General features: G+C 50.6%; 1 protein-coding gene across 1 annotated transcript in view; it reads left to right on the top strand.

Annotated features, from left to right (window-relative positions):
• HS3ST3B1 (heparan sulfate-glucosamine 3-sulfotransferase 3B1) overlaps positions 1-23,208 on the top strand; it is a 42,906-nt gene that overhangs the window by 15,017 nt on the left and 4,681 nt on the right. The window lies entirely within an intron of this gene.

Below are 23,208 nucleotides of genomic sequence, written 5' to 3' on the forward strand. Positions count from 1 at the left end.
TGAAGGCTGGCAATGGATCAAGCAGTCTGAAAGCACTGGGGGGAAACAAGGTGTGAAGCCGTTGTCAGAAGCCTTAAGGTACTCACGGTCTTGGTCCAAGGGCCACGGGGAAGGATAGAACAAAGGGAGAAAATTCTGTGGGAACAGAGAGGGGGGACCCAGGGAGAGGCCATCATTGAGCTGGGCTTTGAAGCATGGATAGGAGTGTGCTGATCGATTGTCCCATAAAGCAGATTAAAAGCATTCAGGGTGGAGCAGCACTGTGGGAAAGGTTCAGAAAGAGAACTGGCCGAGCACTGGGGATTGGGTGGAGCAGAGGACATACGGGATTGGGAGAGGCGGCTGGCTCAGAAGTTGAATGGTATGTTGGTAATCTTTATCTTACCAGCAAGAGGGGTTCTGGGGGGGCCAGCTGAGTCTCCCTTATTAGAGAAATGTACAGACTGTATTTTTAAAAAATATTTTATGTATTGATTCATGAGAGACACACACAGAGAGGCAGAGACACAGGCAGAGGGAGAAGCAGGCTCCCTGTGGGGACTCTGATGCAGGACTCGATCCCAGCATCCTGGGATCACAACCTGAGCCGAAGGCAGACGCTCAACCACTCGGCCACCCAGGTACCCCAGAAATGTAAAGATTTTACATGAGTGTTGCATTTGAACTCTTGCCACAATTTCTGAGGAAAATGAAAAAATCTGGTATTTCCAGGAGGAGAAAACAAGAAAACATATGGGTGGTTTCCTAATATGAACAACGCTTAGCTTTGCGGGTTGACTTGTATGTTCTTGGAACATGCAGTTTGCAGTTCTTAGAACACGGTCTGTTCCCCGTGGTGCTCATGAGGGGGGCCAGACACCCTTCCTTCCTTACGACATGAGCCACCCTTCTGCTGACCGTAATCTGGAGGACTGGCCCAAAGGGCCTTTGCTCTGTGGTCTGAAGTTTTGGGGGGAAGAGCCATTCTTACCTAACTCCCCACCGGGCTCCGAGTGCCAGCTTCTCCAGCCAGATGCCATGGAGCAGCCGATGGCTGCAAGCTTGCAGGCTTAGGGCTGGTGCCCTAACCACTTCTATGGGGGGAGGATCCCTCATTCCTTGGGGGGGGGGCTTAGAGCCAGCCGAGGAAGCAAGGGGGAAGGGGGAAACTGCGTGGGCCCAACCTGTGCCCTCCTGTCTCCCGATCCTTAACAGGTAGACAGAAACCGAGTTTGAGTCCCGGTCGCGCGTGTTCCCAAAGTGACGGAGTCCCTACCCCCCCCCCCCCCCCCCCCCCCCCCGCCCAGGACCTCAGCTAAGCTTGGGAGCCTCCATGTCTGTATGTAAAAGTGACAGTAGTAGCCGCCAGGTGTGGCCTAGGATTGCATGACCCCTGGGAGTGCGCGGAGGGGGGCTCAGGAGAGCACGGCCTGGCCTCTCGCTTTGGGCCCTCCTCCTCCTGCCCTGTCTCCCCTGGTTCCGTCTCTCATGGTTCTTCTGAGCGTCCTGTCTTCCTCCAGACCCAGCTGGAGATGCCAGGACAGGACAGGCTGGTGCCTTGCACGTGTTCTGTAAGAAGTGCGTTTGTGGGGGGGAGCACATGTGCCAGCTTCTCAGGACTCAGACTTTTGTTCATTTTGAGGTCTTTGATCAAAGGAGCCACCTCCTCTTTCGCAGATGGTGTCTTTCGGGGATGTACATAGAACGTGTGGGGGGAGCTGGGCACATCACCTACAGGTGTTTGTCATCTCTGGTTGCTCGACCTCCAGATGTGGTGCGAGGATCGTACTCGGGTCCCGGACACCCGTGTGCTCCACCCTCAGACAGGAGAGCCCTGGCTGCAGGGAACGAACCGCGCTCCCTACCCTGTCTCTTGCCCCCTCCCCACAGAGCGATTGCCCTGTTGGGTTCTACTGTGGGCTTAGGCCTGAACCATCACCCCCCCATGTTTTTTTGTTTGTTTGTTTAGATTTTCTTTATTTATTCATCAGAGACACAGGCAGAGGGGGAAGCAGGCTCCATGCCGGGAGCCCGATGTGGGACTCGATCCCGGGACCCCAGGATCATGCCCTGAGCGAAGGCAGGCTCTAAACCGCTGCACCATTGTTCCCGCCGCCACCCCCCCCCCCCCCCCAATGTTTAACATGTGAGCTCTGTAAAGAAGTTTCCATCTGCTTGCTGCTTTTCAGTGACATTCTGATGTGGCTTCAGTGTTGGTTTGTGTCGACTGTAAAATCCTGTGGCTTCTCTGTAGTCAGTGGGGTGTATTGAGGGACCATCCAGAGGAAGCCAGTGTGAGGGGCGCCCCTGAGGGACGCACAACCTCACTTAGCTCTGGGTCTCCCTGTATGAGGATGCCCACTGGTGTTGGTTTTGTTCTTTGTGGTTGCGTATGTTTTATGAATTTATGGAACATCTATCCTGTGCCAGTCTCTGGGGCTGCAAAGATGGATTCATTTCATGGATGTTTATTTTATCAGCACCATCCGATCCTTGTCCTCAGGTGGTTTATATTGTACTAGGGAGGTGAGCAGTAAAAGGAGAGTAAGTAAACTAATAAAAATACAATGTCCTGGCCAATAAGAGCCACGAGGAGAAATTAAACAGAACAGGGCATTGGAGGACGGTTAGCGAGGAGGAAAGAGCTGTCCTAGGAGGTCTTTTTCAAGAGGCGCTGTTGAGAAGAGGCCTGAATGAAGAGAAGGGATATCTGAGGGTCCTGGGGGTGGGAGTGTGTGTCCCCAGAGAAGGCTTTGTGACCACAGCCTTGTGATCAAAGGAGCTTGTGGGGAGAGGGCAGAGAAGAAGCTCTTTATGTTCTTAATGTATTCTTCGTGTGAACGGATGCCAGTTGGAGGGTCTGTGAACGCGAGTGACTGGATCTGACCTACTTTTTAGAAAAACCCTGACCACTTAGTGGAGACTGGCTGTAAAGAGTTGAGGGTGAATGAAGGGGTTGAGATGGCTCAGTGGGCCTTGAAACAGGCAAAAAGAGGGGAATGGCTAAGGCAGAAAAATACTGCAGAGGAAGACTTATTCTGGGTGGGGAAGGATCTCCACTGGGAAGGCTTCCAAGAGGAGGGGACACCCTAGTAAGGTTCTGACGGATGAATAGGAGTTCGTGTGCGGACCCTGTGGGGAAGGGGGTCTTGGGCAAAAGGAATAAATGTGGAAAGGCAAGAAGCATCTCCCTGAAAAGGGGTGGTAGATACAGGGAAGGATGAGCAGAGGAGAAATGCAATAAGCAAGGTAGGACAGAATCAGGGGGATTGATGTATTTAGGGAGCAAGCCCTAAGATCGCGACTTCAAAGTGTAACGTATCCTGCACCTCCCCACTCCCCCAAGTATTTCAACTTGGAAGTGGGATTTACAAGATGCCACTGAGTAGCGTTAAATGGGAATTGCTTTTTTGCTAGTGATCAGAAAAGATGCCACCCAGAAAAAAAAAGGAAAAAAAAAAGACAAGTGCTAGAGATCCTCTCAGGATGTGTTCGGGACCTGCGTCCTCTAAGCTGGGTGCTTTTTGCTTGTCTGGATGGAGCCTTTCATTAGGGGAAAGCCTAAAGCCATGTAATTAGAAATTCCACTGCTCAGCTCTTCGGACCTACAACAGAACGGCCCCGTGGACGCCCGGCTCCAGGATTCTTAGAAGCTGAGCAGGGCCGGGCCGTCTGTGCCAAAATGCCAAACCCGGTAATTAAGAGGTGGCTTTGCAGGCACACACCTGTTCTGAATATGCAATTAGTGCCAGCCGCCCTTCTTACCGGAGCTTGTACCTGCACGGACCACTTGCAGGGGTGGTGGGGGGCGTACGTGTGGGTTTATGTCCCCTGCGCCCCCTTAACTCTCTCCTCACCCCCAGTTCTCTTTCCTTTCTTCCTTCCTAATCTGAACCCATATTTTCTCTGTTTTCTTTCTTTCTTTCTTTCTTTCGTTCGTTTGTTCGTTCTTTCTTTCTTTCTTTCTTTTTTTTTTCTCCTGAATGGCACATTTCTGATCATTTTGTCTCCAGCCACCTCTTTTGTGATTTCACCAGGAGCCTCCCCACGCCCCAGGTCTACTGTGCCTTTGTCTGCAAACCAAAGTGAGAGAGTCTTTGCTTCTTGTTCAGGAAGGAAATCGCCAAGAAGGGGGCCAGCTTGGAGGATCGGAGGAGGATGGTGCTTGGGGGAGAGCATTTGGTCGTGGGGTTTTTTACCCCAGGGTTGCTCATCACATACTTTCCACTCCGCAGTCCTGGTTTATAGCCAGGCTAATTTAATTTCCAGCTGAGAGGCTACTCCCCGTATGATGGTAATCTCAAATAGTTAATGAGCTAGAAGAAGAGGCAGCCGACTGAATTGATTCTTGGGGGCTCAGCTCCGAGGCTTCCCTGTACTAATTTATCAGCCTGTTTGTTTCTGGGACTGGAGAGGCCCTTTGAGCCTGGCATAGTTTCATGTGTCTCTCCCCACTTCCAAAGGTGGGTTGAGCTGTGACTCCTGGCTCTCTGGACATTTGAGAACCAGCTTGCTTTTCCTTTTCATGCCTGGTTGTATCTAAAGGGAAGAAGGAGAGCAGAGAGGATGGCCTCCGGTCAGCTCATCTGTCTATAGGACACCTGTAAAGCACACTGAAGAAAATTCTGATTATTTTCCTTCGGTCCAGCCCAGGGTATACCACCAGCAGAGCCTCTTGGGTGCGCCGCCTGGAGCAGGGATGCTCTGGAGGATCGGTCCTAGCATTTGGGCCGAGCGCTTTTCTCCTGGGGAGCCCTGACCGCCCCCCTGGAAAACTTAAGAGCTCAAGTGCGCAATGGGAACAGTGGCAGAGACATTAGGGCCATGCTTGGAGGAGGCTAATCTGATTATTTTCGTGTGTGTGATCGTTTGTTTCAGTAGGATTGAGTGAGAAATGAACTCAAATAAAAGCATAAGGGCAGGAGTGCAGGGAACCAGTAAGAGGTTTAGCTCCTTGTTTCGAAGTTAATCTCTTCTCTTGCTCTCTCCACACACATTTATTTATTTAGTGTATGTTTATTTCATCATAATCTACACCCCTTATAATTCCAAGAATTAACTTTGAAGCTGACCATTTTGGGGCTCCTGGGTGGTGCAGTTGATTTAGTGTCTGACTCTTGGTTTCAGCTCAGGTCATGACCTCAGGGTCTTTAGATTGAGTCCCATGTCAGGCTCCATGCTGAGCAAGGAATCTACTTGGGTTTCTTTCTCTTTCTCTGTCTCTCTTGCTTGAGGTCTCTCTCAATAAATAAATACATAAATAAATCTTAAAGGAAAATAAATTTCTTTTTAATTATCAGAAAGGAAGAGAAGGTAGGAAGCTAAGGAGGGTAGGTAATGTGAGATGGGTCAGGTGGGTCTGGTGGGATGGTTGCTATGTTTGAGCTTTTTAATGTTAGAGGTTCTTAGAAATGCCGAGAACTGGGATGGACGTGAGATTCACAGCCGAACATTCTGAAGTCCATTCAAGTGCCCCCAGCCTCAGCCTGCCCATTTCAAAGATGGAGCGCATGCCCTCTGAGAAGGTTGGTATGGAGTGCCAGCAAGATCCTGGATGTCCAGAGGGCATCTGGGGGGCTCAGTCGGTAAAGCGTCCACCTTCAGCTCAGGTCATGATCTCAGAGTCCTGGGATGGAGTCCCACATCAGGTTCCCTACTTAGTGGGGAGTCTGCTTCTCCTTCTCTCTCTGCCACTCCCACTGCTTGTGTGCTCTCCCTCTCAAATAAATAAATAAATAAATAAAATCGTAAATAGTAGTAATAATAATAAAGGATCCTGGGTGTCCAGTCCTTTCTTGTGAGTCAGGTGCTGGGCAGGTCTCAGCATGGACCTCATAATGGCCAACGACAAGAGAGAACCACCTTCTGATAAAAAGGAAGGCCATGTATTCTTTACCAGGGACTGAGTTCTTTTTCTGTTGGGTACACGTCAGGTCATCTGGTGACCAGAGTCTCTGTAACTTCCAAGGCCATGTGTAGGCCCACCATGAAGCCAGCTCAGCCTGTTGATGCTTTCTAAGATGCGGAGATGTGTCCCATTTGTAGGCAGAACCTTAGGGGTGGGCTTCGCTCGTGGGGCCTAAATGTGGGCCACCTATTTATTCTGTGGATGGAGAACGCGTGTCCGCTCAGCTTTGCGCTCTGACGTCCTAACGCTCCATCCCAGTTAGACTTGTGACGGCAAAGCTCCTGACTGGGTGGCACAAGTGCTGTTGGCCTGTGTCAGGCTTCTCCTGGGCCCGGGGACAGGCCTTGGGGGTCTTTGAAGCCCCGAAGCAGAGCCCCGAGGTCTGTGTACCTGTCGCGGGGCTCCGGAGGGCCCAACGCTCTCCAGTGGTTCTCTGTGACCTCTCACAGTGGAAGAGCCCTGCTCCCCGGGCCTCGCCCTGTGGCGCCATGTTTGGTCCTTAGCGACGGTTGTCGCCATGCTGTTGCCAATCGTCTGTTCTGTTCTGAAATGGGGTGGGGGGGTTCCTTCCTCTCTCACACACTGTATTTGTCTCATAAAGAGGTATCTCGGAATTCCAGATTCATGGAGACATCTTAAGATCACAGGTGGGGCATCACCCAGAGAGCGTCTTTCTACGGTCGAGATGATTCCATTTCTCAGCTTCTTACTTGGTGGTGGCACCGGCCGCCAAGTGACAAGTTCATCAGTGCACGTGGAGCAAGCCCCCGAGAACTGTCTTTGGAGGGGTCGGAGCTGGAAGGAATTTCCCAGATGTGCGGATGGGGCAGCAGAGAACTCATCTCATTCTCTCTTATGTGGTGTTTGCTCACGGGCTCTACTGCTGTGTGTTCCCAGCCCCTGGAGATTTGGAAGTGGATTCATTTGGAAAAGTAGCAGCTTAAAGAAAGGCCTTTATTGGGTTTTTGTCCTCGAACAGAAAACACCACTGAGCCTCTCAGAGAGAGGCAGCCTGCCTCCCGGCCTCCTGCCTCCCACAGAGGCCGCCCACCGCCCACCCACAGGCTCACCCATCGCCCAGAACTGGCCTCATTGGACCAGAATTCTAACCAGAACCTGCAGTGATAGTGGCCTACTCTCAAAATTTATTTTTAATTTTTTTACATGTGGACACAAAAACCTAAATTCTTGTCTGTTGATGATGCTTCTTGGAGGAGCACCCACATCTTGCGGCTCATTCCCCCACCGGCTGCTCTGTGGGAAGCTACAGCTTACATGGGTGAATTCACAATCCATTAGTGCCAGGCCCTCAACCCACCTCGCCCCAAAAGTGAAGGCAATCCTTGCTGATACATCTTTCCTCATTTCTATCCCGTTCCCCCGCTCTTCGTTTTTCCTTTCTTCAAAATGGCTTTGAATATCTGCCGTTTTCATTCCTGCTGTCCCCTTCCCATTCGGGTGCACAGAAGCTCATTTATTTTGTATCTATCTTCTTTTTTTTTTTTTTTTTAGGATTTTACTTACTCATTTGACATTGAGATAAAGAGGGGGAGAGCACACAGCAGTGGGAGCAGGAGGCAGAGGGAGAGAGAGAGAATCTCAAGCAGACTCCATGCTGAGCATAGAGCCCGGCACAGGGCTCGATCTCACAACCCTGAGATCACAACCTGAGCCGAAACCAAGAGTCAGATGCTCAACCGACTGAGCCACCCAGTCCCCCCTATTTCGCTCATTATTAATGAGAGAACCAGGCAGGTGTTACCATTGGTTCAGAGGAGAAGTCAAAAGAACTTAAGTTCCCTTGGAATGAGGCAATGTTGATATGAATTTTTGAAGAGGGCAGGAAGCTGACACACACACACTGCAAGTGGTAGGAATGGTAGGAAGTGGAAGGGGAACCCGCAGACCTTGAGCTTCCACTGGAAAGTGTTTCTCTGCATACCTGTGGTCAAGGACTGACTGTATGGCATTGCTGTGTTGTTATTTATGATTCACAGAGCTGCAAAATATTTCAAAGATATGAAAAGCCTGCAGTCCACTAACTGGAAGGAAGCACTCTACACAATGCAGCTTTCCCCTTTTTGCTCATTCTAAATTTTTTTTTTCAAGTTTTGATTTAGTTTTTAATAGCGGTTTAATGCCTTTCTTGAATTACTGGTTTAACCTAAATTTTGAAAAAAAATGTAATATATTAATACACATACCATAATCTTCAATAACAGGGAGAACATTAATCATATTTAGCAAACATTTTTACATTCAAACCTGGATATTAAAATAAATGCAATGATTACTTTGAATCACTGTCTATCAAGGTTCATGATTCACATTTTGGGATGGATTATTTTCTTAGTGCAATACCTAACTTTTGATAATTTTAAAAAATTAATATTTGATCAGATAATGTAAGTCAAAATGAAGACAATCAATCCTTTAAAAGGACACACTATTTGTCCATGTAACAACAGCTCCAAAGTATTTTTGGACAATTTGATACCTTCATTCTAAATTTCTTTACGTGCTCTTATATCAGTCTTTGACAGGCTCACAGAGACCAAATCTGTTTTTAACATGTTCTGCTGGGAAGCATGGTCCCCCCATGGCTCTTAACACATCTTCGTGCCACTTCTCTCCTACATTTGACGTGGCTTTTCATTGCCTCAGATCAAATCCAACTTCTGTTTAGCGTTTCTTCTTTTACCCACGTGCCCTTCGTTCGTCTAACAGCAGCTTAGTGTTGCCACCATGATAATAAGGCACAGCCCAGGTCTCAAGCCCCTTGAGCACTGTGAGCAGCAGATAGATAAAGATCATGCTAAGAACTCTGCATGCATGTGCATGTGTGCACACACGCACATATTTGCCAGAGGGTGCTGGGAGGGTGATGGTCATGAGAAGGGAGCAAGGATTGCTGACCCAGAATGGGGAAGGGATGAGTGTCCTATAAGTTTTTTTAGGGGGAGGAGGACTGAGAAGAATATTCTAGAAGGGGGGAAGTTCATGGGGGAGGTTGGAGAGAAACTTCAGCACCCATTTGAGGAAGTGCAGGTGCCTGCCCACAGCTGGGATGAAGTAGGGTTGGGGGAGTGGTGAGAAAGGGAGGTGGGGACATGGGGGCCCCTTGGAGAGAGGCCAATGCTTTGCCATCCCGTGTGGAATGCTGTGTGGGTGGAGAGCTGGGGAGATGGATAGGCTCAGCCAGCCCGTTTTCCAATTTTTTTTTTTTTTTAAGATTTTTATTCATGAGAGACACAGAGAGAGGCAGAAGCACAGGCAGAGGGAGAAGCAGGCTCCCTGCAGGGAGCCCTATGCGGGCCTCGATCCCAGGACCCCAGATCATGACCTGAGTCAAAGGCACTCAACCACCGAACCACCCAGGTGTGTGTGTCGTCCCCCCGTCCCCCGCCCCCCCCACCCGCCAGTCTTTCTGACCTGATTTTTTACCATTCTTCCAAAAAAAAGTCTTTAGTCCAGGCTAAATGGCCCAGTCACTGTGTTACCTTCGTAAACTTGGCTCTCGTTTCTTCTTGACTTCCTCACTTCCAACTGCCGGTGGAAGTAGCTCAAGGAAGCTTCAGTCATCCCGAGGGACACACCTTCTGGGTGCTTCTTTTCCACATTTCCCACTTTGAGCTGAGCATGCAGGATCTGTAGGTCAACTTCTGTTGCGTAGAATTTCTCTCCAAATTCACAGTAGGCCCCTGGAGGGCAGGAATCCTTCCCACAAATAATGCATACCCTCCGTCACCAATTTCTTAATCATCCATTATAAATAGCTCACTCACGTTCCTAGTCTGTTTCTTCTTGCTACTACCTAGGAGAGAGAGAGAGAGAGAGAGAGAGAGAGAGACATTTGGGATGTCGCAACCCACCACCATGTCTTGGATGCCTGGGAATGCAAGGGAATTTTAGTACTGATTAAAGCCAAACAATAAGCAAAAGAATTCAACCACATGCAACAATAAGGTCAGGTAATCATAATAACAGATATACATCACGACATGGTATATAGTATAAATAACAACATAGAGGTGCCCAGGTGGTTCAGTGGTTGAGCATCTGTCTTCATCTCAGGATCGAGTCCCGCATCGGGCTCCTCACAGGGAGCCTGCTTCTCCCTCTGCCTGTGTCTCTGCCTCTCTCTGTGTCTCTCATGAATAAATAAATCTTTTAAAAAATAATAAATAACAACATAAATCAGCGAATGAGGATCATTTTTCTCATTGTCATGAACTGGTGACCACTTATTAGGCCAGGTGGCCATCACGGGTGGCTCGTCCAAAGTCCGCTAGGGAGGGGCGCCCACAGCTCGGATCTGTCCTGCAGATGAAAGAAGGAACCCTGATTGTACGTCACTTTTGTCCTCTGCTTGAGCGTGGCATGCAAGTTGAAGGCCTTCCTTGTGCCCATGGCCTCCTGGTGTCATTGTGTCACCTAACGTCACAGGTGTCCTGATACATAAATACTGCTCCAGAATTCACTCCGGGCGTCGGGATACTGTGACCATCCATCCCCATCTTCCAGCCTGGCGCAGGCGGTGATCATTCATCATTCCAGTCCTCCTTGCACGTTTGCACCGCGGCCTCCAGCCCTTTAGCATCAGGCACTGCCGGCTCATCTCCTTGCATTTGTTCACGTTCACGTTCGCGGAGCATGTTGCTCTCAAGTGCTTCCTGGGCCCGTGTTTAGCTGTTGTCTTGTGTTTTCTTTTGAAGATAAAAATCTTGAACACTCACAGCCCAGACGGATACCAACAAAACACAGAGGGCAGTCCGATTCCACCGAACGTTTGGTGCTTAGAAATAGTCCTCAGGCTTAGAAATAGTTACGGGGTTAGTTTTCTGCTCAGGCTAACGCAGGGTAAAAGGCTAATCTCCCTGGCAATTCCTAGCTGCTCTGTCACCAGCCATCTCGTCACTTGATCTGCTTGGTGCTTATGGTTTTGTTCCCTTGTGGGCCTTGCCGGGTCGGGCAAGAGAACACTTTGTCTAGAAGCAAAGAATTGCCAGCGATTTTAAGACTCACCCAGTCAAGCAGGAAACTCCCAGAGAGTTTCATCGAATGTAAAAAGTCACGATGAGACGCACTCACATGGAAGCGTTGCTTCAGCCTCTGGCACGGTCCATCTTTCCTGTCTCTGGACACGAAAGGCTCAAGCAAGGGGGGCTCTGTAATCTCTAACAAATGAATTGAATCTTTATTAAAAAGAAGAAGAAGAAGAGGAAGGAGAAGGAGAAGGAGAAGAAGAAGAAGAAGAAGAAGAAGAAGAAGAAGAAGAAGAAGAAGAAGAAGAAGAAAGAAGAGGAAGAAGAAGGGAAAGAAGAAGAAAAAGGTTGACCATGAAAATGGATGGCTGAGAATTTGGGAGGTTGGATGTTTCACCTGCTGAAAATGGACTCTGGTGAACTTCAATATTTCCCAAGCTGAGAATCCCAACACGGGTGGGGTGGGGGGACTTGGGTGGGTGTCCTTGCAGTTTCCATTGGCAGTGCCTTTCCCCTGATGTCCTGGAGAGAACCCTTCCAGGCCACCTCCAGCCCTGGGTCACACCAACCAGGAAGAAGCACGGCCTGGTGACGCTAAGGGGTGTACGATAAGAATCAGCATTTTTTTCCTTTGTCAGCATTTCTCTAAGTGCCTAGGCTCCCCTGGATGTTCTCTCTGGGTGGAATGTCCTCCTTTTCCTCTCTACAATGTCCCTGAGCTATTTAAAGCCTGTGATAAGGGAAGTTTATTTGTACTCATTTCCCTTTAGTTTAGGCCTCACTTAAACTTCGGTCTCAGAATCTTTATTGACCTCATTCACTTTATACGGTTTCACTTGATCACCATAAAATGGGGTTCTGTTTGTTGAGTAGAAGGGAAGCGGAGAGCAGGATGGAGCCGTTGTCCTGAACTTAAGTCAAGGGTTGAGTGCGATTTCTCTGGTCCCAAAACCCTACCGGCCGCACACCAAGGAGGCAGGAAAGTAACGGACGACATCAAGTTTTCACTCCATAGATCTGGTTTCGGCCAGCTGGGTTGTTTCTTTACATCAGCCTCAGGGGGACCCCTGCCCGGGAACTGTGGCTGTTCTGCTCCTTGTAAGCGTCATCCTCTGCTGTGTTAAAAAGAAAAAGAGAGAGAGCAGGACGCCTGGGTGGCTCAGTGGTTGAGCATCAGCCTTCTGCTCAGGTCGTGATCCTGGGGTCCTGGGATTGAGTCCCCACAGGGAGCCTGCCTCTCCCTCTGCCTGTGTCTCTGCTTCTCTCTCTCTGTGTCTCTCATGAATAAATAAATAGAATCTTTTTTTTTAAAAAAGAGAGAGGGAATCCTTCCAGGTAGGTTTATTCCTATTAAAGAAATATTCCTGCCTCTTTTCCCATTCTTTTTTGGCTTGGAGCATCACATTCATTCAGTCAAGTCAACCCAAAAAGTGCCTGATGTTCCTTTGTGCCCAAAGTTCCTAGCCAGCCCCCCCCCCCCCCCCCCCCCGCCCCGGCCCCCCGCAAAGGTCCCAACTTGAGATCTTCATAGCGCAAGTGAAGAATGAAAGGAAGCCAACACTCCTTCAAATACTTGTTTAGTTGTTTGTTTGTTCTAAAGATTTTAAGTAATGTGCACACCCAGCATGGGCCTTGAGCTCACAACCTCAGGCCAAGAGCCGCAAGCTCCATCGACTGAGTCAGCCGGGCACCCCTCAAATACTTGTTTTTTCACATTAACTTTTGAATTTGAGAACCAGTTTGGTGTTTGTCTTTAGCAGTATTTCCCTAGAAATACCCCTAGTATCTAGGGGTATCTAGGGCCGTATGTATCCAGATACTAGATACCCCTAGTATCTCCTTGGGCATCTGCCAGAGGAGATAGGGTGGGGTTCATTTCACATTATCCTTGGGCAGGGTTTTCCTGCTTTAAGGGGCTGTTCACCTGCAAACTACATTTGACTTTATTTTTAATTTTTTTGTAAACTAGGCAGGACAGTATTTCCATTTTAGAGATGAAGCAAGACAGCTCAGAGATGATAGGCAGCTTGCCGGAGACCACACAGTCTGACCTTGAACTCTGCTTTTCTTTCTCCTCCACCAGGTACCAGGCAAGTAGCAAGTGGGTGCATAGATTTAGGGAGTGTTTTATCATTGGCCTCTGATTTATATCCTAGGGGTTGGTCTGTACTGGCGCCCCACCACCACCACCCCGGTGCAGTTTATGCATATTACGAATCATCAAGATAACTAGAGAGGTTCTACTTCACCCTTGCCACCTTGGGTCAAACACTGCTGGCCGGGAGAGGAGCTGTCAGAGGGGTGGTGTGAGGAAGATGGATAGTAGAGGCGTCATCTTCTAGAATCTCAGCACGGAAAGAACATCCTTTTAGACCAACCCATTCACTTTTTTTTTTTTTAATGTTATTTATTTATTCATGAGAGACGCAAAGAGAGAGGGAGGCAGAGACACAGGCAGAGGGAGAAGCAGGCTCCCTGCGGGGAGGAGCCCCATGCGGGACTCGATCCCAGGATCTGGGATCACCACCTGAGCCGAAGGCAGATCCTCAACCACTGAGCCACCCAGGTGTCCCCCAGCCCGTCCACGTTTATAAGAGGGAAACCGAGCCCGAAGCTTTGAGGGCCTGTCCAGGGCCTGAGGCTCCTGTCGGGGACAAGGCAGGGACCGGAACCCAGGGCTCTGACCCAGCACCAGAAGGCCCCCTCCCTGGCTCCGCGTGTCCTCTCCCAGCCTCCCTGTGCGGGGTAGTGATTTTCCTCCGATCTCTGATCTCTGGGCCTGGCCGAGCCGAGTGCTTCAGAAGCTCCAGAAGCTCGTGGTGGAGGCCTGTTTCCAGACTTGGGCAGCGGTTGCCCCAGGTCGTCCCTGCCCCAGGAAAGGAGCCTGCGACAGTGTCCCAGCCCCAGGGACGGGCGGCCAGCCCGGCTCCACACGGGGGATCCCTGGAGCGGGGCTGGGATGCTGGAACTCCGGGGCTTCCAGCACGTCCTGCTCTCCTTTCCGCATCCTCTGCTCTGCCTCCCACCGCCCAGCCGCCCCAGGGCAGGGCTGAAACTTTCTAAAAAGTCTGCTTTCCCAGAAAAGTCTTTTTGTTTCTAAGGATCAAAAATTGTGTGTGTGTTTCCGGGAAATGGGACGCAGATGACTCCGATTTCACAGGATCGGTCCCCAGCACACAGTGAGGTCCAGTAAACTCGAGCAATGCCCCGGAGAGCTCATCACAAAAGGCTATTAGCTTTTAATTGAAACCCTCCCTCCCCCCCACCCCCCAGCCCCTTCCAGGAACAGGAACTCAGGCCTTTGTGAAGCGAGGCTTCTGCCAAAATAAAAGGCATCTTGAGTCGACCCAGAGGAGTGAGATGCTCTTTTGCGTCCCACCCCCTTATGGCATTCAGGGGGCTTTTCATTTTCTGAGCAGTATTGAAATTCTAGGACAATGGAGGCCAAATCCTTGTAGTGGGGGTTGGGGGCCGGGGGGTGGAGGAAGAAGAGGGGAGGGTTGGGAGAGGAGGTCTGGGGGAGGCTAACCTTTGTTAGCTTTTTTTTTTCCCTTTTCTACCCATTACCTAAAATAAAATAAAATAAAATAAAATAAAATAAAATAAAATAAAAGGCCCTGGGTGAGGGGGGTGGAGGGGAAGGCCCAGTAAACTTTATCATGAATAATGACATCACTTCCGGCAGGACATCCCCATCCAGCTTTGGGGAGAAAGACCCTGAGAACAACAGACTGTTTACAATTTCATTTTAAATTATTTTTAAACCCTCCCTGAGGAGTTCTTTGATATGCAAACAGTCTCTCTCCACACCCCCCCCACACACACACAATGGAGATAATTATTTATGGAGATGCGGCTCTTTGAAGGGGAGCTCGATCTGGTGGGCTTTGAGCTTCCAGAGGACAGGAAGAAGGTTCCAGATAAGGAGGGGCCGGGCTGATAGGGATCTTGCTCCCACCCCTCCTCCCTCCAGGGGAAGAAAGCGCCTTTAAAGAAGAAACTTCCCCAGAGTGACAACCTCTTAGTTCGAGGCTCACCGGCGTCTCCAGCATTGGCCACAGTCAGGGTTTCCAGAAGTTCTTTCCTGGTCTCTCTGTAGGAGAGTAAAGGGGAGGGATAGGCTGCAGCTCGTGTGAGTGAGTGAGTGAGTGAGTGAGTGAGTGAGTGTGTGTGTATGAGTGAGAGAGACAGACAGACCCCCGGAGGTGCACTGTGATTTATATGGTCGCCAGGTAGCAAGACACCGGGGAGGTTTCTGGGGTGCTGGATATTTAGGGTTGGTAGCCAGGCCTTCAGAGAAGGTAAGAAGGGCCTTGCCCCACTTGTCAACCACACAAACAGCAGTCAGTGATCAGGGCTGGGATGACCCTGGGGCCTACTCTTTCTTGCCCCGGGTTTTTCTATTGAAAATGCTTTTATTATTTTTTTAAGATTCTATCTATCATCTATCTATCATCTATTCATTCATGAGAGACCCAGAGAGAGAGAGGCAGAGACACAGACAGAGGGAGAATCAGGCTCCCTGCAGGGAGGACTCTATCCCAAGACCTGGGGATCAGGCCCTGAGCCAAAGTCAGACATTCAACCACTGAGCCACCCTGGTGCCCTTGAAAATGCTTTAATTAAGCCTTAGGCCTCAGGTACCAAGTGCCCACGGAAACCTCGGAGAGACCACCCCCTCCCTGCAACCGGCCAGCAACTTTCCCCTCCAGGACTTGTCTGGCTTGCTCCCCTCCCCTCCCCACCCCCAGGTGCCCTTCCTGCCCCTTCAAGTTGGCTTCCCAGTGATGGGGAGACTGAGGCACTCAGCACTGAGCCTGAGATAAAGCCCTCAGCTTCCCTCTCCCAGACCCTGGCTCCCTCATTTCCTTCCATTGGGAGTAGAGGGGCCAGGGCAGCCCCAGCTCCGCCAGACGGGTGCAGAGCAGTTGAGACACTCCAGTGACCCAGGATGTCCTTTCATAAAATAAGAGTGTTTTTTTACATGTATTTTAAAGGCAGAAAGCTCCATATTTTCATCCCTTGTCTTGCATGTCTTCGGTGAAGCTTGTGACTTCCTATAAGTCTCAGTTTTCCTTAGGACTTCGATTTTCCTTTTATTCTGGGGGGTTGGGAGTGGTGGTGGGGGGTGAAGGGCCAAGCTGCTGTGCTCCTTGCACCCCAGGAAGAGCCCTCAGCTCAGGGGAGATGAAGCATAGAAGGGCTGTGGCAAGAAGGGGACACCCAGGGTCGTGGCCCAGGCTGGGGCGGGTGAGAGGCTGGAACCACCGCCCCCCCCTCCCCCCTGCCCCAGGAGAAATCCACAGTTCACAAAAAAAGAAGCCAAAGACATCTCAGTGTTGTGATTATTGTTGTGGCTTGAAGTACATTTTATTTTTGAGACCAGTTTGGAATTTCGGTGCAAAATTGAGGGGAAGGGGCCTGGGCTTGCTCGTGGTTGTACGCCGCCCCCCCCCCCCAGGTGCAGGTGTGCTCCCGCTACGCACATCGCCCACCAACGAGGGGCATTTCTTACAAGTGATGAAACCTGCCTGGACACGTCCCAGCGTCCCAGGTCACTCTTGGCATGCGTGGGCCTGGACAAATGCATGATGGTCATGTATCCACCTTGGTACCAACGCAGACAGTTTTCGCTGCCCGAAAATCCTGGGTGCTCCCCATCGGCTCCATGTCCCGTCTCCCCCATCTCTGCCGATCCCAGCGCTGTCCAGTTTAGCTGCTGATGGCCTGTGGGTTCATCGGGGGGCCTTCTGCTCGCTTTTACCTTATGAAGGTGACATCCTGTGTTTCCTAGATGAGGGGGGGCCTGTGCACGGACTAGGAATCAGGTGGTGGGTTTTTATTGGCATTTTTTTCAGTGTGTGGGGGGGTGTAACCTTTCTAGAAATCTTGATTCGTCTGTTTGTAAAGACTGTTCTGTTTGTTTGCCTGTGTGTTTTGAATTCTCAGAGGCTGGGCGTGGGCTTCTTTGAGGAAGAAAGTCGTGTCTATGCAGCAGAACAGATCCCTGGCCTCTGTCCCCACCGGGGACGGTCATCAGAGCAGTTTATTCGAATGGGCAGAGCACAGCAGCCTCCTCGGCCGAGCCAACTTTACAGAGCAGACCTGAGGCCCATAAAGTCAGCGATGTGGCCAGGGAGGTAGGATGGGGTGGGGGACATCTCAGTTGGACCATTGAGCAGGACCAGAACCAGAACAGAGACCACTCTAAGGTGGTTGCTGGGAACAGCACAAGGACAGATTTGGGGGTAGTAACGCCGTGCATCTGTCAAAATGCACAGAGCTGGGCACCAGGTTTATTTATTATATATATATGCAAGTTAAAAAGGAATTTAAAGAAAAACAAAACAAAAAAAATCTTGGGAGTTTAGAAAATGTGGGGTATTTCTGCAACCAAGTGAGGACATCATTCTCCCAATGGGAGAAGAGAAAGGGGCAGGCCGAATGGTCGAGGCTCTCCCTGGGTTTTCTTCCGTCTTGGTGGGCGCCGGGCCCTCCCCACGCACTATGGCTTGCAGCTTTGTCTCCTCTCTCCGTGCCTTCACTCGCATCTGCTGTGCACAAACGTCTCCGGCATCTGCTTGACTTTGCTGAGGTTACATCCATTTTGATAATCTGCCTTTTTATTGTTGTGTCATTTGCCAGTTCAGACAAGAAGTTCAGTTGCCGGACCAGGGGAGCCAGGGATGTCACGCCCGAGGAGACAAAGAAACCAGAGAAGGAGAATGAGGGCCTTGTCACAATTCTCAGGCTTTTGAGGGCTTCTCTGGTGCAGCCGAATTTCCTGCTTCTTGAGGCCTGAGGGTGTGCTTTTAATTGTCTGTCGGCTTTTAGCAGGGACACAGGACAGCCAGGCCGAGAGACTGGGGATGTGCATTTGTGAACTCTGCTTCTCCGGCCGTGACCTCCAACCCCCTGGGGCTTGGAGGGAAGGTGACTCTGCAGGTGGCAGTGGTCGCCTCCTCCACTGTCTGGCGCAGACCCAGGCAGACAGGTATCCCTGCGTCCTGGGGCTGGAGATTCTAAATCCTCATACCTGATTGGGGCCGCCCTCCTTACCTTATCACTATGAGAAAAGCCAGAAGGGGCCCAGCAGTCATTTTTTGATATACTTCATCTTGGTTTCATGGGTTTTTGGGGGTGTTCTTTTATTTTTGTTTTAAAATTTTTATTTATTAATGAGAGACACACAGAGAGAGGCAGAGACATAGGCGGAGGGAGGAGCAGGCTCCCTGTGGGGAGCCTAAATGTGGGACTCCATCCCAGGACCCCGAGATCACGACTCGAGCCAAAGGCAGATGCTCAACCACTGAGCCACCCAGGTGCCCTATGTTTTTGTTTTTAAGAGGAGAGATTTTGAGTTCATTCGAAGCCACAAGCTTTGGCACAAGCATCAGTCAGGCCTTCCGGTTAGCTGTGCTGTCCTTCACCGGTTTCCCTCTCTTCTGTTGACGTCAGCTAATGCTATCTGACTTGTGCTGCTGCGGGTCAGGCCTTATCTCCCTCTGGTTCTTCCAGTTTGTCTCTTGCCCCACTGGTAGCCTGGTTTGTGTTCAGTGACTCACTCTGAGCGTGCATCCCCGTGTGCACACGTGCATTTAGGGGCTCGAACCTCCTTTCCTTCTCTTTGCAGTAAACCTGGACCAAATTTTATTTGCTGTGATCATGGTAACTCTCTGCAGGGTGGAAGCTGTCAGATGGAACCCTTGCTGGCTCTGGGACCGAGTCCACTTTCCTCGGAGGGTATGGGACCCCCTAGACTCACCCTAAGCCTGTGACACAGACATGAAATCTCAGAGTCGCTGAAGGACTTCCATTTGGTTCGCAGTATTGTTTGAGGGGAAAGGAGTTTTTGGACCACGTGGCTGTCTGTCCCCTCACATGGTGTCTCCACGGAGGTGGCCAAGTGTGTGACAAGTGTATGACAGGTTCCGCAGGTTTCACTGAACACTGATTTCCGACCCTGGCTGCACATGAAAACCATCTAAGCAATTGCCACATTGGGGCCCCCTGCGCTGGGGGCCTGATTCGGGGGTGGTCTGTGATGAAGCCCAGGCTTTTAGTTCAGAGCCCTCTCCGTGAGCCTAGTACGCCACCAGGATGTAGCCACCCCAGAGGTGGCACCTGGCTTTCTCATGAATATCCACAAATAAGTCGAAAGCCTGCCATACCCCCTCCAGACCCACCCAGGGCTCAGGCCCAGCTCTTTGGGGTCCCTGATGGTCCCAGAAGATCACTGTGCTTGGCGTTGCTGGATTTGGGCAGCTGACATGCCTGCCTTGCCTCTTCAGTTTCATTAAAGAAGTGGGGTCCTGTCTGCTCTCTGGGGTGGGTGATCCTAAGAGATCCAGGATGTCTTAGGCTCGTCCGGAGGGCAGTTCTCACAGCTGCGTGCCTATGTCTTCCTCAGACTGGCACCTGAGACGCTCTCCACGGGTGGCTCAGTGGTTGAGCATCTGCCTTCAACTCAGGGCACGATCCCGGGGTCCTGGGATCGAGTCCCACATCGGGCTCCCCACAGGGACCCTGCCTGTGTCTCTGCCTCTCTTCTCTCTGTGTGTCTCTCACGAATAAATAAATAAAATCTTTGAAATAAAAAATTTTTTTAAATAAATTAAATTTGAAAAAATTAAAGAAAAGATAATAAAATAAAAGATCTCTCAACCCGCATTGGCATCAGGAGCATCAGGTGTCCTTGCCTGCCCACCCAGTATGAAGGGAAGGAGGGCCTGGGGCTGCTGGAGGGGAAGAGCTGTGCCCACAGTCGCTAATATCCCATATCCCGGGCAGCTCCCTGCCGGAGAATGGGAACCTCGGAGGTCTATTGTTTTGAAATCTGACTCATATTTGAACAATTAACGATTGCAGTCATCTGGTTCTAGCACTGAAATACCTATTATTAAGATCCTAATCTATGGGCGAGAAAAAAAAATACAGGTGTCTATTTAAAGGGAGGACAGGTGTGTGTGGCTCCGGGTGCTCTTCGTCGTGTGCAGCAGAATCGGGAGGGCGAGGGGTGGAGGGGAGGCCGCGGAGGGCCGACGGGCTGGCCTAGCCGTCCACCTGCCGCCTCGACCGGCCCCCCTCTCCCCTTGGGCCGGATTCTTCCTCAGTAAATTGGGGATTGCAGGCCCCACCTCAAAGGCTCGCTGCGAGGATTAAATCAGATAATGCACGTGGAAGTTTCTCCAAGCGCCGTATAATTATTAGCTGTGACGAGCAGTTTGAGCAGTTTGGCTTTCATAATGAGCGGCTCAATTAAGCTGCAGCCTCTCTGCTTGGCCCCCGGGAGGCCCGCCTGGGGCTGGAGGGGCCGCGGGCTGCTGCGAGGGGCTCGCGGGCCCCACTCGAGGGGTCTTGGCCTCCGCCGGGTCCTCGTCCTTTCTTCTTGGAACCACTCGTGCCCAGAGGGGTTTGAGTGTTGGGCCGGGGCGCCACGCTGGGAGGAGGAAGAGAATGGGAAAGGCTTTTACTCCTCTGTTTGCACATTTATATCTGCTGTGGATAAAGATCGCTTATTAGAGAATATATGTTTTATGATGAGAACGTGTATCTGGTGGATATAATTAGAGACCTGAAAATTAGGGGCACCTGGGTGGCTCAGTGGTTGAGCGTCTGCGTTCAGCTCAGGTCATGATCCCGGTCCTGGGATCGAGTCCCGCATGGGGATCCCCCGCCCGCCCCCCCCCCCCAACCTCGCCCTGCAGGGAGCCTACTTCTCCCTCTGCCTGGGTCTCTGCCTCTCTCGTGAAAAATAAATAAAATCTTTAAAAAAGAGAGAGAACTGAAAATTAATTTATCATTCATTTTTAAGAGTCCGTGTTTTACGACACCCATGGCTAATAGGCAGCTCTTTAAGGAATATAATTACTAAATTATATAATATATATAATTTATTATACGTAATATATAATTATTAAAGTATATGCCTTAAAATATATAAATTATATTCCTTATAAATTAATAAATTATACTAAAAACAAGGAACCGTGACATTGTAGATATTGAATAGCGTTTGCCTTCAAATGCATGTTTAAGAATTAGAGAATGAAACAAGAAGGAAGCAGCTGAAGGGGGAAGGGGGGGACCCATCCGCAAGCTGCCAGAAGGTTCGGTGCCAGGGCTCCCCACCCAGTTCCCAAGCTGTGTTCCCACCGAGTGGCTATTGGCTCTGTCTGAGCACAGTGCCCACCATGGAAGAGCCCCTGGAAGCCAGCAGAGGGGGGTTCGGGAGGCACCTCGGAAATGATGGGGAAACCCAGGTGTGCGTCTTCCCCGTCAGCCACTGGTTGCAAGCACGCACTCCGAGGGGAGAGCCTCCCAGAGCCTCCAGTGGGCACGGGCTGCATGGTCTCGATCACAGCAGGAGCCCCCTGGCTGTCATTTGCACAGTCACAGAAAGTCCTGGGGCCATGCACTGCTTTCTACATGTGTGCAAGTTCCAGACCATCCTGGGGGGAGGGCTCCCTTTGGAGCTGGCACCCAGAATGGCTTGGGTGCCCATAAGCCGTCAAGCTCAGGAGATCTGTCCGCGGTTCAGGGAATCTTTCTTTGTGGCCAAGGAGGCTTTGCCTTCGGACTGGAGGACAGTGAGTCTCCCCCGTTTCCTTTTTACCAGGTCTCTCGTGTGCTCACTCATTGCCCGGGGTCCAGCGAGCCACTGAGGGTTTACTGCCAGGCCTTTCTTGAAGGACAGGGAGGAGAGGGAGAGGGAGAAGCAGAGAGCCCGACACGGGGCTCGATCCCAGGACCCTGAGATCATGAGATCCAGGACCCTGGGATCAGGACCTGAGCCGAAGGCAGACCCTTAACCGGCTGAGCCCCCCGCAGGCGCCCCTTGATAACATGTTCTTGACTCCAGCTAGCGACCAGCTCAGTACCAACGCTGGCGGAACAGTCCTCTCGAGACCCTAGGTGGTGGGCATCATCATTTTGCCCATGGTTCAGATGAGTAAACTGAGGTACACACAGGTAAGGTGACCTATTCAGGGTGACACACCATCCATCAGTGGGGCTGTGGAGAGTCGAACCCGGCAGCCTGACTTCAAAGCCCTACCTGAGGACAGACCCCCCCACCCCCACCCCTACCTCTCTGTCTTGGCCCTGAAGAACTTTGGGGGTTAGATTTCCTTTCATAGTGGTGGTAGCACGTGGGTCCTGAATGTTCAGCTGGTGGCAGATGGCTTAACGCAGGGGAAAAAAAAAAAAAAAAACGCTTGGACTTTTATCAGACTCGACCTGCTTTTGGGTGAAATGCAAAATCTGTTGAGCGCCGGGAACTCTCTCTAATCCTCGCTCACATTAGCCTGATGACACGGCTACATTCACCTAAGTGGGTAATGGGCAAAGTGGGTCAATCCAGCTTTAGCTTAAGCAGGAGACGGCTGTGGCGCTGCGAGGCCGTCCTTTAGGGAGAACCTTCTCGCTCTGGTTTGCTGTGGAGGGAGCTCTCGCAGCGTGGGGCCCTTTCGGCCTCGTGCGATAGAGCACTTGGTATCATCATTTCACAAACATGCTCAGGACCGGAGATGTGGTCTCGGGAGATGGGTGGCTCGAAGCTGGAAGTTCAGAATGTCCTACTTGAGAGGTAAATATTTGGTCAGAAATGATTTGGGGGGGTGGGGAGAAATGATGTGGAAATTGTCTTTTTTTATTATTATTAATTTCTGGGCCTGTAGAGAAAGCAGTCAGAAATCACTCTCGTAGTTCATGGAAGATTGTGCATCTGTGCCCGAAACTTAATCACCAGTACACACACACGTGCCCAACTGTGTCCTACCATGTGCTCTAAACTGGATCGAACACGGTTAATGCTGATCACCACCGTCCTCCTAGGTGATCGTTTCTAGGGAGCATCCGCTAGCAGACCAGGTATCCAGCATGTTGCAAGCATACGATGATCATTCATTATTTTACTCCTCGTTAATCTTCCGTGACAAGGAGGTGTACTGTCTCTTATGTTTTTACAGGTGAGGAAGGGGAGGCCCAGAGAAGTTAAGACAGGTCTTCGAGGTGACCCAGCTTAAATGTGGCAAAGCCAGGATTTGAACCCCAGGCAGTCATATGTCTGAGCCCACTTCCCTTAGCAGTTAGGCTGAAAGGCCCTGGCTTTGCAGGCCTCACAACAACTGAATGCGGCAGGTGGACACTTCCCATTTCCCATGATTGAACGCTCAAGTTCAGAGAGCGAATAGGGCACAACCTTCCACGTCCGTTTATGTTGTCCGTGGGAACTGCCACCACGAAATTGCTTTGTGGCGCCAAGGTCATGGCCTGCACCCCACCTCCACCCCAGGTCCTAACAGTTTTGTCTGCATACTTTGGTTTGAATGAATG

Source organism: Vulpes vulpes, chromosome 12 (genome assembly GCF_048418805.1).
Source record: "Vulpes vulpes isolate BD-2025 chromosome 12, VulVul3, whole genome shotgun sequence".
Lineage (NCBI taxonomy): Eukaryota > Metazoa > Chordata > Mammalia > Carnivora > Canidae > Vulpes > Vulpes vulpes.